The following is a 19271-nucleotide window of genomic DNA, read 5'->3' as shown; positions in this document are numbered from 1 at the left end:
GCCAAACCCTGTATGTTTTTTAAATATTAAGTTTTTTTAGTTTTAATTGAATTTATTCAATATTTTAGCGTGCAAAAAACGTCATAAGCACTGCGGTCATTAACATTTTCGTCTTGCTCTCCAAACATATCCTCAACCAGTAAATAACACTTACTGACTGACTTAATATACCATAATATACACTATCACATTTAAAGTAAAATATACTGTTATGTTTTATTGATTTATAAATTTTGAATATTAGTTTATCGGTACCCCGATACAAAAAAGTATCGAATAAATCCAGTCTGATATGAGATACATTTAAAATAGTCAATACTACGGATATGTACTACTATCATAAACTTAAATAAAGGATGTATATCTATAATATAAGTAATAACATTTGTAAATGATTAAAATTCCACGATAAAACGTCAAAGCTGTCAAAGTTAAAACTAAATTTGAATTTGCATATTCAATAAATTATGTAAATGCACTCATGTGTACAATTATGTTGCACAGAACATTAAAGAATAATGTTATAATGTTAAAAGTCAAAAATAAGTTCTGGCATGAGGACATTTAATCAATATAGTGAAATTTTGACAAGACGTTGACGTTAGATGAAGGTATTTCACATATATTTTCGATTCATTCAATAAAACTGATATGTAAATGAAGTATATTGTACCTGGAGGTAGAATTTATATGTGGAATCAAACCTATATATCGGTGAAAACATTTTTGTAACATATAAGTCTTGACACTTATTGTTCCGTTAAAATCTTGTAAATTTTGTTAGTGTAAACGTGCTTCTAGACTGCAAACTCATATGTAGAGTATGTAACAGACCCTCATCATTCCATATAATGTGTTTAAACTCCTACCAAAGGTCAATTTGTTGTGTAGACTGTAAAATGTTTGTCGGAGCGGAGAGCCAAAAAAACTTTCGTTCGTTTATATCTGAAAAAACGAATAAAGACTGTGTAAAAGGTGTTTAATAGACTGTACTAAAGGCATAAAAAGGACAGACATGCTGAGAATTAGTCCATGCATCAAAATTAAAGTTAATTTTGTAAAAATATGTAACATTTTGACGTAACGTTCAACTTAACCTAGAAAGGTGTACTTAGTGTCAAAAGACGCAGAAAAATGCAAAGAAGCTGAAAATGAAAAGTTCATGGACCCCAAATCCATTCAAAAGTCAGTATTTGTAAAAATAAAATTCCAAAAATATAATTGTTACGTTGCTATAGAAACTGTCTATTGTTTTGCACGTTCTATAAAACCAATATCCGGGCTCGAAGTAGCCAGTCTCTCATGTTTACCTGTAGCAGCAACATCGCAAGTTTTGCTCTTAAAAAACAAGTGCAAGCTGTTATTTTCAACAAATTAGTAAATATTCGTATACTCACGTAGTCACCTTGGTGATCAAATGTCAAAAATATATTTGACAGTCAAAAGTCCGAAAGTACATCAATGTAAGTGACATTTGCCCGAAAATACATTCAGCAGTCTCAACAAACAAGTAATACAACAACAACAAATTGATACGAGGTGAATTTGTAAAAATTTAAAACACAAAAGTGATAAGTGGAATTTAAAAATTATAGTGTAGTGTTGTTTTCACTTGGAAAAGTTCCTGAGACAGCACGAGGGATACTTCGGCAGTTTCCGCTGTAATACGAGGAATCAACGAGGGAACAGCGCGACTACATGCAGCAGATTCCGCAGCACAGCATAGTTACATGCTGAAGAAAATAGTTCACTGTAAGTGTCGACACGTAATAAGCAAATTTACAAATTCAATTAAACAAAGCGCTATATAAATTTCAGATCAAAATTTCAATTGAACTACAGACAGTAGAAATACACTCATGCACTGTTGTAGTACAAATCTAAAGGGGGAATTTGTTATTTAATTAATAATTTAGGATAAGCATTACAACAATCATTGTATATTGTGACAAAACCATAACCTGCCAAATTCTGTCAATATATTGAAATTTGTTAAATTAATACATCTTTTATTTAAGAAATTACAATAAAATTTATAACAGATTCAAATTAAAATTCAAAATAAAATCAAAATAATAAAATAGAACATATAGGAACCCACACCCAATTGAAAGAGTCTCATAAACAAATAACAACAATTTTCATAATAATACATAAACATAATGTCAATATAATTATTTTAAGTTCATTCACGGACTGGTTTCAAAGAATTGAGGGAAGATATTTTACCATATCGATCAAGAAATTTGCACTATTTAGAAGGCGACTTTTCAATTTCATCTTCGACAATTTTATATGATAAACAGAATTCGTCAAGATTTTAAAAAAACTTAGTATTTCAGAAAATGTAGTTTGATATTCAGAAAATATCTTTTGTATAAACAGAAAATTTGTTAATAATAATGACAGTTACCAACTATATTGTATGAAGCCATGCATAGTATTGTATTATGTATACTTTTTAAAACCTAATTTGATTTGAATTTTTCCTGGAACAACACATATCCACACTTTTCAAACACATGCCTAATTTGAAATTCAAATAACATTTTCTAAAATACTATGCTTTCTGAAATAAAATTTGGAAAAGAGTCAAATTTTTGTTTTAAATTATTTTAGTGAATACCTAATTTGCTGGATTGCATGACAAATTATAAAACATTGATATAAGAAATATATTTCGAAATATAATTATTTTTCACATCACAGCAACCGTAAAAATGAAGTGCTGGTTCAGATATGTTCATTATCTAGTCGCATGGATATAACAACAGAAGAATTCTTGAACTAGAGTCACTGAGGATGAAAGAAAATAGTGCCCTGCTGTTCCTTGTCAAGAGAAAACCAAATGGCACCCTAAGGCACAACGTTTACAGAAAGCCAACACACACACTGATAGAGATTTCAATGCTGAGTCACCCAGCTTTCACCACCCAGCTCAGAAACAAGGTGTTGACAATACATTAGTACATCGAGCACGGATTATCTGCGAACCGAAACAGTTGTCTGAGAAACTGCAGCATTTACAATCTAATCTTAGAAGAAATTGATACAAGAATGGAAATATTAAACGAGCTATCAGAAGGATACTTAACGACAAGGCAAAAGAAGCAAGATATGCCACACCGTAAGGAAAAACAATAGTAATATATTCTTAAATGCCTCAAGGAAGACATAGATAGTCTTTCCCAAGATGAGCTGCAAGAACGTATACATTGGACAAACCGAAAGATCCGCGATTAAAGTGACACTTGAAGAATAACAGCTTTTTATTCCTCATTAGTTCTTTTCCTTCGGATTGTAATGGTATTATGTCTTTTGACACATTTCTTCTAGGTTCAGTTGTTTCACTTACATCGTACTAAAATATCTACCAAAGTATGTAAATGCAACATCTCCAAGGAAATTTCCATTTTGTCTTGGTCTTTTTGCCTTTTCAATATTTGGTTTCCATACTTTTAATTCAATCTTCAATCTGTTTCATTTTTTTGTCTAAAATCCATATCATAATTATTGTTGTATTGAGTCTAAATATTTTGTTTTAATTTTTCAGTAGTCCTTTTACGTCATACTTAAATTTTCTTAAATTGTATTCATTGTCTTGGCATCCATGTCATTGATACGAAAAGTCAAGCAACGCTGATCGCAGCTAGTACTTGAATGGGTGACCATTCGGGGGCTCGCGATGCTCATCCACCTTCTAGTGGCCTGCATTTGGTTGTATTCACAGAAGCTATACAAATTTAGGTGAGGTTTGTATAGGAAGACATACTATCCCTCGGAAAGGAAGTAAAACCGTTGGTCCCGTGTCTAAGCAAAGTTAGACAAGTAAAATATCCCTACTCCAAAACAAAGTGGGGATTCGGCAATATTTCCATGTTGGGGGTTGCTCGTCCCCTAGCGTCGCGTCGGTGTTTAGTCATAGTAGCAGAAATAAGCCGACGTAAAATAACCAAAAAGCTACTCTATATATTACTTAATTTAATAAAAAAGTTATATTCAAAACTGCAACGAAAAATTGTTTGTGCCGCTTGAGTCTACAGTTTCAAGAATTACTGTCGTCTTAATTCTTCAGAGATTAAAAGTATTAGCTCCTTAAAAAACATATAACTACTATTCATATTTCAGACAACAAATTTGGCCCTATAGTTATTTCCTTCGTTTATAATACAATATTTCAGCTATTTTATAACTAAAATCTTGGGAAAAATTATTGATGTCATTGCACGAGTACAGATTTCCTCCTCTATAGCCATCGTATTGAATTTCTGAGATACTGTCGTACATTAGGAGCGAACTGAAGAAGTGCGATTAATATGCACACGCTTTTCAGATTTGCCAAGACCGCAGACGACAATAGCCGTCTGCGAAACAAAGCTAATTGCATCACAAGCCATGAGACATGTTGAACAATTAAGCACGTTTTTTTCAGTCGATTACACCTGACGAATATTGCACAGTACCTGTGGGAGGGTTTGGTCAACTCTTAACTAGGACGGGAACTGAAAACAGGTGGAACAATAGATGTATGATGTAATGAAATGTAGTCCGTTTCTAGTACGGTAACATTGTTACAACATGCGAGTTTTCATTAGATACAATGTTGGATATATTATTTGAAAGTAAAACTCAGCGCTTCTAAAATTAGCCCTTTATAATGTATCTATTGTTCAAGGTTTTATAAAAGGTTTTGCTTTCAACCTTTAAGGTTTTCATACATTAAGGGTGGTTCAAATGGCAACGTTACAGATTTAGTATCCTGACCAGAAAAAAAAAAACGATTTCAAAGGAATGCTTAAAAAACAATTCATTATTGTATTTCAGAGTTAATAACCATATTTGTTTTTTTTTTAATTGAATATTCTGTATATCTGTCGGATTTTGAATTTCTGCTCTCTCATTACAACGACATCTGTATGTCATATATGTATTTGCTTTCTATTTGTACAATGTTTTGGTTAATTTACTGCCCTTGAAAATTTATAAAGTCAAGAGTGCCAAGGAATTAGTGCATATTTACACCGTAACTAATCGTTTTTATATACCTACTTCAACACCACAAGAAAATTTCCCAAAACTCATTTCCTATTCATTGATCAAATCAAGAACTTTAAATGTTGATATTGGAGTCCCACAAGGATCTATGCTGGGCCCAGTACTATTTATCTTATATATTATTAAAATTAATGCTGCGTCAAAGATGTGTCATCTTACTGTCTACGCGGATAACGTAGCCATGGTAATTTCTGACAAGAATCATGACGTTTTGATGCGAAGGTGTTCTGACGCTTTAAATAATATTCTGAGCTATCTTAATAGTTATAACCTCTTTTTTAAAGCTCAGAAAACTAATTTATTACAAATTCATAATTACCAAAAAAAAGTAGAACTGTAAACTGTATTGAAAATATTATTTCTTTTGCTACATTATTACGCCATTACAACTAAAAAACAAAAATAGAATTTGGCCAATAAAACCTCATATATATTTTTTTAATTTTAAGTATCATTCGGCCAATTAAAACGTCATTTTCATCGAAATAAAAAATCGTATAAGCAGTATATTTCCTCTTATTTAGTATTCAAAGGAACAGGAATTATTAGAATATAGTTTTTTAATCCTAAAGATGTCTTGCATCTGGTGCCAACTTTTAAGCAGTCATTACACCTATATACAGAGTGAATTAAATTAGATTGTCACAAGAATTACAAGAATTTTTTCGTTTGAAATTTATTGAAAAGTAAAGTAACTTTGGATTTTATTTAAAAACAAATTAACATTATGCATAATAACATAATATAAAAAAACATGATATTTAAAGAAAGCTTAACAATCATTAAATGATTAATTACTTGCGCATTTAAGCTTTTTATATACTCAAAGTTCATTTCTAACAAGATTGCTGTTGTGCAATAATTACTAAATTTGATTCAATAAGGATAAAAAAATGCAAATGGGAATTAATAGTAATAACTAATCTTTAATCACATTCAACCAACAAACATAATACGACACAGGTAGGGTTGCCAACTTTTAATTTTTTATTTTCAGCACACAGTAGTTAAAAATTTGGAGCAAAGGCAAACAATCAAGATAACATTTTTTATTTGTTCTGTGAAAAACTGTATATTTTTTAATGCAAAAAAACGTGAATGCTTAGGAAATATATTTTTCATTATTTGTAACTTATTTTCCAAAATAGACAAACTCTAAAAAATATAAATAAAATAAAAATACAGGGTGTTCCCAGTTCGGGTTGCCTATACCTGAAATGGATACAAAATTTCAATTGTCAAAAAAATCATTCTACATAAAAAATTTTGCTTGTCTAGAAGCCCTTGGCAAGATAGTCATTTGTTCAATTTAATGTACAGGGTGTTCAAAAATTTGGAAAAGGTAAAACAATAAAAAGTAAACTACCTTAAATCTTAACGCTACGTGAAAAAGTAATGGGGAAAAGTTGCTTGGAATTAAATTTTATGTTTAAATATGAAAGCATGGCCTTCTAGTTAATACTCGACATTCTGGGATATTCTAGGACTCTACTTATTTTTTAATACTTTCGGAGAAGCCATGCTATTTAAAAATATTGCTTTATTGAAAAACAGATACACATGTTTGCATATTAATAATTTAATTTTTATCCAGGGGGATCAAAAACCTCAAAAACATTAATCCAACATTTATTTTGAGAACACTGCAGAATCAATATGTAGTTCAGTTCAACACACCTTTCCAATCTTTTTCTAAATGCATCGTAGGTCGAATGTATAATTTCTTCATTTACTTGGGCAACAGCTTCAATTATCCTGCTTTTCAAGAAATCAACATTGTGTTGCACTGGTTCTCTGTACACTCTTTCTTTCAAGAAGCCCCAAAGGAATTAATCAAGCGGCGACAAGTCAGGGGACCTTGCTGGCCAACAAAGATGACCATATCTTCCTATCCACTTCTGTCGAAGTTTTCTGTTAAGCCAATTGCGGACTAGAAATAATTGTTGAATGAGTGGGACATCCGTCTTGTTAGAAATATGCTTTTTGTCTATATTTCAAATGTTTTTCTTCTAATTCTGGCCAGAAAAACGTGTCTAGCATCTCCAGGTACGTATATTGATTTAAATTTGCTTAAAAAAAGTATGGCCCAATTATTCGGTTGAAAGTAATCGCGCACCAAACATTTACTTTTTTGAATCTTTGACTTCTTGAAGTAACTGTAAAGGAAGGATTTTCTTGCGACAAAAAACGACAATTTTGCGACAATACCACTCCATTGGTAGAATCATCGATTAAAATTATATTTTTGTGAAAAGTCTATCTACCACAATCCTTTCTCCTATGTCTAAACAGAACTCCAAACTATGTGCATCATCACCAACTTGTAGAGTTTGGTTTGAAAGCCTTAAACTTATTTTCTACCAAAATCCTCTGAATATGTGTCTTGCTAACATCGATTTGTTTAGATATCTTCTTTAGTGACAGTCTCGGGTGTTCTTCTACCGAATTCAAAACTAGTATTGTGGCTGCATCATCGTCATCGTGTCTCTTTTTTTTTTGACCTTTTTACGTTTTTTACATCACCAGTTAAATCAAATTTTCGAATTAGTTTTCTCAGATTTTGGCGGGTAACTTTAACATCTGGATATTTTTCATGAAACAATTCAGTTGCTTGGCTATAAGAAATGTTACCGATACCGTAACATTTAACAAGATAAATGCGATGCTGTAAAGTAAGCATTATTTGAATAAAATTAAATATCAACACCTAATGTCACAACTAATGTCAAACAATTATTGATAACAATTGCCTTCTACAAATTATTGGTATTTTGATTATTTCCTTTGCGGCTTCTTGAAAGAGAGAGTGTACAGGGAACCAGTGCAACACAATGTTGATTTCTTGAAAAGCAGGATAATTGAAGCTATTGCCCAAGTAAATGAAGAAATGATACATTCGGCCTACGCTGCATTAAGAAAAAGATTGGAGAGGTGTTGAACTTAGCGGACTTCATGTAGAATAGTTTTGTAATGGCGCGTACATACTGATTCTGCTATGTTCTCAAAATAAATGTTGGATTAATGTTTTTGAGGTTTTTGATCCCCCTGTATAAAAATAAATTATTAATATGCAAACATGTGTATCTGTTTTTCAGTAAAGCAATATTTTTAAATAGAATGGCTTCTCCGAAAGTATTAAAAGATAAGTAGAGTCCTAGAACATCCCAGAATGTCGAGTATTAACTAGAAGGCCATGCTTCGTATTTAAACATAAAATGTAATTCCAAGCAACTTTTCCCCATTACTTTTTCATGTAGCGTTAAGATTTAAGGTACTTTACTCTTTACTGTTTTTACCTTTTCCAAATTTTTGAACACCCTGTACATTAAATTGAACAAATGACTATCTTGCCAAGGGCTTCTAGACAAGCAAAAATTTTTATGAAGAATGATTTTTTATTGACAACTGAAATTTTGTATCCATTTCAGGTATAGACAACCTGAACTGAGGACACCCTGTATGTTATTTGGGTTCAGTAAGATCAGCTAAAAATTTATAAATGTAAATATTAAAGTGTACATGACAAATTAAACGAGAATGCAAAAATTTGCTAGTTATATATTATTACAATACAAATTTTTTATTTTGCGTTTATGTTTATATTTTTAATGCAAACATACAAACGTCATCTATAGATCGAAAATCTGGGTGTATTTTTACAACGTAATTGCCAGTTTGTGCAAAAATATTTTGGGAAGACGCAGGACACATGAAAAATTGAAAAATGAAAAATGAAAAATTATCTCAAATGGTTCACGTTCACTGAAATTCGGAACGGTTGGGAACCCTAAGGTCGTGATAGACGCCTTGTAAATAAATACAATCGAAATTTAAAAACAAATTCGATGAAAATCCGAGAAATTCCCTGATATTATCCTGACATTTCCAGATCTATGAAATTCTCTGATAACTCCAAGTTTTCCAGATTGATATGCATGCCGACATAAGCTTCTTGCGTACCGCGAAACAATTAAATCATTCATTTCTGCCAGGCCGAGACAACAATCAAAATGACTTTCAAATGGCCTACAAAATCAAAACCAACGCAAAGAGGGTAAAACGCCGAGAGGTTAAGAAACGATTGTGATATTAATTCATAAAACATTACTTTCAACTGAACTAGTGCTTCCCGCGGTGATAGTAAGTAAACAGCGCAGTCCGAGCTCCTGCTGGGCGTCCTATCCTGCCACACCGTGTGCAATTCTCAATGGCATGCTCCGCGCTTCAGTAGGATACTAGAAATAGTAGCGTAGCTGGTAAAAATGCATTAAGTAGTGCAGTTGGCAAAGTGCGTACGAAGTGCCGGAACATGAGGCGTCTGATGGTGTAACTGTACCGAGTCGACAACGGGTGAAAATGGACTCGAAAATGAGATAATCCGTGAAATGTGCGGGTGCGGGCCGTTTCGCCGTTTCCGGTAGTGCGACGATTTTGATGAAAAGTAACGGGGTAAAGTTTATACGGGTTAGGCATCGATTAAGGTGGCAAAATGTTGTGTAAAATTAAATGATGTTTGTTTTAAACACATTTTATGCTTGAACAAACACTGCGACATTAATTACTTTTTGTAATTGTTATTATATAAGTGATCTTTTGCATTCTGGATTTAAAATCCATGTTTTAATATTGATTTTCAAGGCTAAAAAGTGTCCATGGAGAATTGAGTTTACTTTTAATTCTTCGAGAATTTAATTTAAAAAATCCAATACTACATGTACCTATAGTTAAGGACTACAGTGCATTTTTTAATACCAAGGCCAAACTTTATTTTGCGCTATACGTTTCCGCAACTAAAATTATTTACTATTTGAATATTATTACTGAATTTGTAAAGATTCCTCAGTTTTTAATGTTTTTATATTTAATTCATACTCCTAATAGCTGTTTTACTTTGACAATTTATTGATCAATTAATTCATGAAGTCACTTCATCAAGAAATTGGACAAGTGTAATGCTGTCAAATAACTTCATGAATTTATTCATCAAGTTCTTGACGAATTAGAGCATATTCTAATTTTCGTCAATTTCTTCGTGAAGTTCGGAAGTACCAACCCAACAAATTTCCAGCCTCAGATCAGTAATGAGGTTATGTTATTGGAATATGTAAATAATTGTGTGGCGTCGTACTAGTATTGCATTGTTTTTACTGATTTGTTACTTACAAAAACTAATATTTATATAATATGTGTCAAAACGGTACCGCTGTAGTATCACTATAATTATGAGTGGAAAGGTGACATTTTTGAAATTTATTTGCTTCTTTTATTCATTGGTAGAACTGATTCATACGTCAAAAAACTTGACAATGTCTGTAGCAGTGTAAAACCACACGGTTTACCAATAAATTCGTGAATTAATTAATGAAGAACTTCGTCAATTTATTTATCAATAAATTGTCAATGTAAAACAGCTATAAGAGATTAATACTGACACTCTTTTCTCTGGAATAACTACAATTTTAATTCAGAAAATACGAAAATACCTCAAATAGAGTATAAATTATTACCTCGGTAATTTTACATGCTGGGTATGTATCTGTACCAACGTTATAACAAAGTTTATAGAGTGCCAACTATGGCCAAAATAAGCAAAAAAATAGTAACTTTTTTCTAGGTCAATTTCTAAAGGTTCAAAAATCAGATGTGAAACAGTTTTTAGTCGATTAATCAACAGTAGAAGACAAATTTCAAACATGGTAAAGACGCAACTTAGTCATAGATTTGCCAGAACATTTGCAAGTTTTTTCGGAATTGAGAAAAATTTGAGGGCTTTTAATTGTAAAAAAATGCTGTCCGCGAAGTATTTCATTTTAGATTGGGTACATACCGGCCCTGTTTTCCGAGTTGCATCGTTGGAACCTTATTTGAAGAGATAGAAAATCTTGTATCGGTCAAATTATGTTACGCTGCGGAATTTTATGACGTTCTGAAATTGTCGACGGAAAACTGACATTTTTATATATTTTTTTAATACTGACTTTATTTGCGCATGGAAATCTAAATTTAGTCACAATATTTGAAAATTATTAGAATGTGGCCACTAAATTCCCATATATGTATGTATATACAGTGTGTCCAGTTTTTCAGGTTAACACCTCTGGAAATGTGAAAAGGCTGTGGACTTTTCGCAAACCAATTTTTTACAAACAGTACCCTGAAGGGAGGTTATATTTTACTACTCATTTTATTGATGTGACAAAAGCCTGGCATACTACGATTTTTTAAAATGGTCGTTTTTCCAGAAAGTGGTATTAGGCATATTTTTTATCAAAAAGATAATATTACCAGGCTATTTAACACCCATCAAAATATCCATATACCAAATTTGATTGACAAATGTCTGCTGAGTGTTTTTTTATAGGGTGACAAACTTTGAAAAATCAGACAACTAAAAATTATAATAAGCATGTCAAAGACTGCCATGCTATGTAAAGTATTTTTAAATTTAAGATGATTGGAAAAATGTGTTCGATTAGAAGGAGAAAACTAAAATTTAATTTAGATTGTTTTGCAATTTTTTGTTTAATAACTTTAATAAAATATTTTGTACTTGTTTTCACTTTCATAGCAATCTTTGACCGGCTTATTATAATTTTTAGTTGTCCGAGTTTGGCACCCCATAAAAAAACATTCAATAGACATCTGTCGATCAAATTTGGTATATGGGTATTTTGATGGGTGTTGAATAGCTTGGTAATATTATTTTTGATCCAAAAATGCCTAATACCACTTTCTGAAAAAATGACTTTAAAAATCGTAGTCGGTCATGCTTTTGTCGCATCATTAAAATGATTACTAAAATATAACACCCCTTCAGGGTACTATTTGCAAAAAATTGGCTTACGGATGGTCCACAGCCTTCGCACATTTTCAGAGGTGTTAACCTGAAAAACGGGACATACTGTGTATTTTTAAATGTTAGATATCATTTTAGCCGATTAAAACAAACAACTTAATTTTTTTCTAAATAAAAAATTGACCAGTATATTTGTTTTTATTTAGTATTCAGACAAGCAGAAATTATTAGTATTATTATTTTTTTAAAACTAGACATGTTTTGCAATTGGCGTCATTTTTCTTATATATAGAGTGAAACTAATTTGATATAATCCCAAGAATTTTTTCGTTTGAACTTTAGTGAAAAGTAAAGTAAAAATCGCTCGTTTTAAAATTTTGCCATATCTCCGTCTTCTAGTCCGACTGAGAAAAATTCTTTACATTTACATTCTGACATGATGGGGTTAAATGGGCTCCTCGCATATTCTCCCAGTACATTTGTGTATCCCAAGCTCTTCGGTTAGAATGCACTGTTTATGTATAACAGTCCAAAATCGTAAATGAAAGCCAATTATTTTGCGTTTTATTCATTTGGCTACCATTTTCAAAACTGGAACTTTTAGGAAGAATCGCAAGAAACACAAGAACATTAATTGAAAGATAGTTTACATAATATTTAACGGCTCTATACTAATATATACATCACCAAAATGGTCCACACTGTATACTGCTGAAAATTTAAAAACATGTACCTATTTTTGAATACTTCTAAACAAATATTGACACGAAATGTACACAATACATGAATAAAATCAGAATATTGTGTAAACAGCTTTCTGAAGCACATGGCTGGCATTTTGAACAACTTAAACTTTTTAAAATAATTTTATTTTAAATTTACTCGTATTTAAATTATTTCCACAACTTGCCAATCAACACCAAAAAGGTAAAAGCAAGGCAAACAATTGAAATCAGTTTCGTTTTAAATAAAATTGATGTTTAGAAAATATTTAGCGTGCCATAATTTTTGAGAAATGTACTGAGTGTTTCTCATGCCTATTCCACTTTATTACATCGAATGCAATTTTATTACTGTACGGTGCACAGAAAATTCCATTTCAATATATTGTTTTATCTAGTAGGTTTATCTAAACCTAACCTCACATTTTTTAAACCTTAACGTCCATTTTCTTAAAAATTGAGGTTTAGGTGTTAATGTTTTTGTAATAAAATATTTTTAAGTGTGGACAAGGAAAACGCTTCTTCAATTTTGACAAGATGTGGTTGGTGTTATACCCCTTATAAATGACATATTATATAAATATTATCGTGAACACTTCGCTGGCAATTTGGATTTATTGATATCAACGTCCAAGGATAGGTTTACTTTATCGTATTAAACGTTATTAGGTTTTACAGTGACTGGTGACCTGCAAAAATTTAAATTTTAATTAGTTGTGAAAGACATCAGCATGTATAAAAAATGTCGACCGCGATCCGTATTAATTCAGTAGACATAGAAAACATTACTAGGACATGGCGTTTTAATGGTGGATTACATGCTATGATTAAATGACAATAAATGTAAAAAAGGGGTTCTTTCCGAGTTAACCGCGTCAATTTCTGCTATAATTTTAAAAAAAAATGTGAATAAAATCCTATAATGCTGGGAGAAAATTTACTCTATGCCCTTGAAACTTATATTTAAATCGTATGGTTATTTATTTGCAAGAAATTGTTCACATTCGAACTTTCAAAATAACTATATTGATAACCGCATTTATTTTAGCATAAGCGAAATTTAGTAAATTTATTGAAAAAATACAGTAAAATTAAAATTTCGAAAATCGGGAATAATTTTTTATTTTGTATTCATCACGTTAAAATTAATAAGCTTTTAAATATATGACAATGAACTTTTTAGTTTATAAAATGTTTGTATCTCTCAATGAGAAATAGCCGAATAATTTCAGGAATATCGCAAAAACATTACATTTTTAAGACAAAAATTTGTTGCCAATATTAATTTTAAATTCATATGCCAAGCACTTTAAATTGTTCATTACTTTTACATAGGTACGCAGAAACACAAAGAAGTACAATATTATAAAATATACAATAAAAGTATAGTATAGCGCCTATAATTCAAATATGCAGGTAATGCAAGTAATACTTATTTCTAGACTCACATATAGTTCCATTTGTGTGAAAACTAATTGAATTTTTCAGTGAAAAGTATCAAAGTTAGATACATAGTAAACACCACAAACAAATTATGCCAAATGTAACACAATTATTACGACAACACTGTTATATAATTTGTAGACATGCACTTTTTAATGTTAATATTTAAGGAAGTTTCTTTAATTTACGTAGCTCATTAATGTATAAAGTTACTTTAACGCTACAGTAAACATGAAGAAAACAAATGAAGGTCAGAATGGTACACTATACTTCTCATATTAAGTATTGCATTATTTTTCTCAGATAAGTATACCTTATTTTTATTTACAACTTTAAAATCGGAACTAAAATCTACTTATGCAAATACATTTTAAGTACCTAACTATATGTATTTGTATTTTTTTCTAACTGGTTCAACATTCTATGAAATAGAACGAAATATTAAGTTTATTTGTAATTATTTCAGGATTAAAGGAAAAGAAATAATGGTCAAAAAAATCCTCAATGATTAGTGAAGTGTCTAAAAAACAATGGAAAAGAGGGTATTTTTTAATGCAAACCATGGCGTTTCATGTTCCAGGTAAATTCGATGCCGCATAATTTTTTTAATGTCTTGTTCACTAACAACTGTGCATTCAAATTTTAATATTTTAAATTTTAGATCAAGTAGGATTACTTCATACGAATACTCGTATTTTGACACACTGAATATATTTTCAGTTGCCCACTTCATACTTTTTTCATTATCAAATTTGACAAAAATTGGTGATATTTAAAATTGCAGTTTCAATCTAAAATTTTTGAAAATTTCCTCAAACATGCCTTTCAATCTATGTATTTGTTACATCGTTTTAGAATATTTTTCGTAACAGTTCTTAAATGATTGGGCAGTAATTTCCCTGCAGACCTCAGTTGTTATTCTGTCCTTTGGTTCTTCTTCGTAGGTCGGATGTACTTTGTATACATTTATAAATATACCCCATAGGCAGGAGTATAATATGTATTTAAAAATTAGTGAACATTTTATTTGTTTTATTTGCTTATTTAACCAGTTTACAAAGAATAGAAATAATAAAAAACTTTAATTGAATTTTACAACTAGGAATGAATATTTATTCACATAATTTGACACATACCTAGTTGAGGGGGCAAAATCATTAGCGTAGTCAAATTTTGGACAAAAAAAATTGTTAATAACCAATTTTTTTGTAAAATTTGACAACAAAAAAAGAAAATGATAAGTAGACATTGACAACTGAAAGTAAATTCAAATACCATGTGATGTAATAATAGAGTTTGTATGCTCTATCTCACAAAAAAGTAATTAAATATGAACAATAAATAGCTTTTTACAATAATTCCATTTGCAATGAGTCGTATATGAAATACTCCACTTTATTTTTAAAGAAACACGGTATTTAGCCTTTTTACCTTAGATTCTCTTTTCAATAATTTGACAATATTTGTATTTTTGATGCATTTTGAGGTATAACGGACCAAATAAAACCAAGTATATTTTTTCGCAATTTTAATAAAAAAGAGAAAATTTGTTTAAAAAATTATGTGAAATTAATTTCCTGTAAACTAATCTTTCTGTAGTTTTTAAGAATTCATAATATGTTATGGGACATCCTGAGACAAGGTTATAAGGGAGCCAAAAAATATATTTTTTTAATAAAATTTTAAATTTTATAAATATAGAAAAGGAAAATTTTTATTTTCGTAAGTTTAAATTTTGATGAATAAAAATGATTTTCTTTATTTCGAAGAGTAGTAAATATAAAAACATCTTCAATGATTTCTTAGTAAAGAAAAACTGAACTTTCATATTAATTCATCGTGTGGATAAAAACTGACATTGGATTTAAATAGGATCTTTATAATCTCTAATACATTGTACAATAAAATTGAGAAACTAGTTTTTCAGAGATAACTGCACTTACATGACGAGAGAAAGATAATTTTGAGTTAAATAGAACAGCAAGATCTCTTATTCAACTCTTAAATATTAAGCTTTTAAGATAAGATAAGATAAGATAAGATATGTTGCTTAATTAATATTGACGGATTATTCCCTATTTCTCTATAAATACATGTGACGAATCGTGATTATTATTTAAAACAGTAATCCATTACGCATTAAGTAATTGTTTCTAACACAACTTTTATGTAAAACCGAAAACGAAGGCGAGGCCTCCGCGTGTAAGATGGGCGTCGTAATAATAGTACTTACCCAGGCATGGCAATCTTAGATGTTATTGATTCAAAACAATAGGTGACTAATAGTCGCCATGGCATTATTATTTTAATTATTACCTACAGGGATATCGAAGGGTTTGATTGACTCAGATGGTCGATCGTTCCGGTTGAAAAATATACATTTCAATTTCTAACATTACTTACATTTTGATATACGGAGACGATATTTGAAAGGTAAATAAATCGAAAAACTCGATTGGTAGAAATATTTTTTTTCAAATAATAAATATTTTTAACAAGTACAGACATAACAATAATACGAAGAAATAGTTTTGGAACCGCTGAGTCCATCGATAGTTCGGCTAGTTCTATTTACAAGTGTTTATACAATCCGCTGTGCATAATGGTGTTCAGTTAACACACACTTTTTATCAGCGGTTTTATAATTATATTACCGCCATGTTCATTATGTCCATTAATTGATTATTTGTACTGACGAGCCATTTTAGTGTTTCACTTAACTATTTGCTCGATTATAATTTTGTTTGAAACTTAAACAATAAAAGACACGTTTCGTAATGAAAACTAAAGTAGAACTGATGACAATCTAAAATTATAATTTTAAATGCAAAATTATGAAAGTGGCTTCGAAAAGCTTTGTGAAGGAATGATAAAGGCGATGAACTTCCAAAAACTATTTGTTTAAATAATTATGAAATGGCAAATCGGGTTTATATGATATTCGACACAAATCTTTAGATTATTATCATTTCATTAATATATTCAGTTAGCCAGCACCTGACCATGTTAGGTTGGGATATCATTGGGTTAAATCTTTATGAGATTTGATTAATTGGATTTAACGTTGGAAGCTTGAGTCTTAAGGTTATACGGTTTAATTGTCCAGAATATCATTTTTTTTTGAGGTAATGAAAAATCCTGAGGTGATGGGGTTAAATGGATGGATTCGGATTCAGCGACCCAAAAAACGTATAATAATCATGGTCTGACCCCTCTGGGTCCGAAAGTCAACTTTTTGTGTGGCTGTGTAATTTATTAAAAATATAAAAAATGGCGCAAATAAATAATTATAGGCAAATTAGTGATTTAGTGAAATTTAGTGATTAGTCAATGGTGTGGTACTATGGGAAGATAACTAGTTAGGTTCCGTAATTCTCGAAATGATCAACTTGTTCAGAATTTAAAAATATGGCGAATGCGCCCCTCACAAATTTCCGAAGAAATAAAAAACTATCTAAACGCTTTTTATTTCTCAAACGGAATTCTTTCTATTATGAAAAATACTAACATGATTATCCTTTACTATTTCTAGTGTAATCTTTCAATAAAATAATGTTGAGGTTATGTACGATGGAATATTTTCGAGAACATAGTGACGCTTTTATCTAAACTAAAATCGGAAAAACAGTCTCAATATTCCTGACCCTATTCATAATATCAGAAAGTCTTACTTCCATTGAAAACGGTCATTAAACTATGTACTTTTTCTGACGAATAGAAGTTTCTCATGCCATCGTTTCGTAGCTAAAGAAATAACGAATTTCTCACGGAACAGTTCTAAACCTCGGATATTACGAAAAATAGCGTCCTTATAAGGTATGTGGAAGAGCCATAGGCGAACGGAATAAATATATTATTCAATTAAGATACCCTCATATAAATATAAAATTATATATTGGCGTAACTAGGTATTTACTGCTTAAACATAAAAGTAATAAATTCAGTATTAGAATCCAAAATGTCTTTATAACAAAAAAACTCTTTTAAAAAGTTCAATGGAACACATTAATATAAATAGTTCTACTTGTGCTTCATTGTTCACACTTACATCTGGTTATTTTTAATTGACATATCAATACGAAATAATTACCTGGAAAACAATTATACTATCATATAACCAAATTTGAATTTAGTCGTAGGCGTCGGGTTTTAAAATTAAAAAGAGGACTTTAAAAAAACTGTATATTAGCGATTTTTTATCTGACGGATAGTAGCATCCCTAGAAACACATAAAAAACAAATGTTTTAGGTGTTAAAGTTCTCAAAATGCGGGTATTAATCTACCGAATTTAAAAACTAACAAAGACAAATACTAAATTCTTCCTTTTCTTCTTTTATATATAGCTGCTGAAATATTACTGTAGTCCTATTTTCATATTTAATAAAAATAATAATATACGCATTAAGTATTTAATCTTTCGCATTGAAAGATCACGGAGAACATGTAAACATCAGAAAATTTACCTTTCCTGTTTTGTCCAGAGTTTGTAAGTATACTTAATAATTGTGATTAATGCATGTGTTAATAGTTTCCTATAAGTATGATGTGAGTTGTGATTATGTTTATAGTACCATGCACGATTTTCAGAATGTTGAAGTGGCGTGCAAAATTCAGGAAAAGTAAGATAAACACATGAGGTAAAAATATGCTTTTTTTTCTTATTCTGAATGTATTTGCCAGCTTGTAAATAGTCTTATACCCTAGAGAAAACTTGTATAGCTGGGACAGTGAAGAGACATTGTTTCTATCTAACTTCATTTTCTAAAATGCTGGACAAAAAATTTCGCATTGCCTCTCAAGTGTAATAAATATTATATATAGCATCTTTAAAAGTATTTCATTCGAATTCCAAAATTCATAGTGATATTTCAGGACAAACTAAGTTAGAATGTACTGTTAAATTTTAGTTAAAAAAAACCACTAATGTATATTTACAAAAATGTTCTCCACTTTTTTTTAGAACCGGATCCCTATAACTTTACTCAAATTTATTTATATCAAAATAAATATGAAATTGTGTCAATCAATAGAAAAAAAGATCAATATCTAGAATTACCCGATTTGAATTAAAACCTTATAAAAAAGGTATGTGGACATATCTGTCCATATTTATACAAATACATATGTTTCTAGAAAGTCAAAACTTTTCTCTTAGATGTAAAAAATCTTGGTCCATCTGTAACTGTTAAAAGTAATCATTTACATTTACATAATTTATACATTTATATACTTGCTAAATATTTGCCACAGTTGC

At 30.4% G+C, this 19271-nt stretch overlaps 1 protein-coding gene across 8 annotated transcripts in view; it reads left to right on the top strand.

The window, feature by feature from the left end:
• Positions 1-19271, top strand: part of LOC108912242 (serine/arginine repetitive matrix protein 1-like) — a 208775-nt gene that overhangs the window by 83680 nt on the left and 105824 nt on the right. For 5 of the 8 annotated variants that reach the window (XM_018717427.1, XM_018717424.1, XM_018717430.1 and 2 more), the window contains exon 1: positions 9265-9504. The exons of 1 other annotated variant lie outside the window; for it this stretch is intronic. The gene's annotated coding sequence lies outside the window, so the exon portion shown is untranslated. Of the gene's footprint in view, positions 1-9264; positions 9520-19271 lie in introns of those variants that run through there. 2 more of the 8 variants (XM_018717426.1, XM_018717425.1) reach the window with 2 other exon arrangements.

The sequence above is a fragment of the Anoplophora glabripennis genome, unplaced genomic scaffold, assembly GCF_000390285.2.
Source record: "Anoplophora glabripennis isolate ALB-LARVAE unplaced genomic scaffold, Agla_2.0 scaffold617, whole genome shotgun sequence".
In the NCBI taxonomy this organism is placed as follows: domain Eukaryota; kingdom Metazoa; phylum Arthropoda; class Insecta; order Coleoptera; family Cerambycidae; genus Anoplophora; species Anoplophora glabripennis.
Note: the sequence above shows the minus strand (reverse complement) of the source record. Positions and strands in the feature narration are given on the sequence as shown.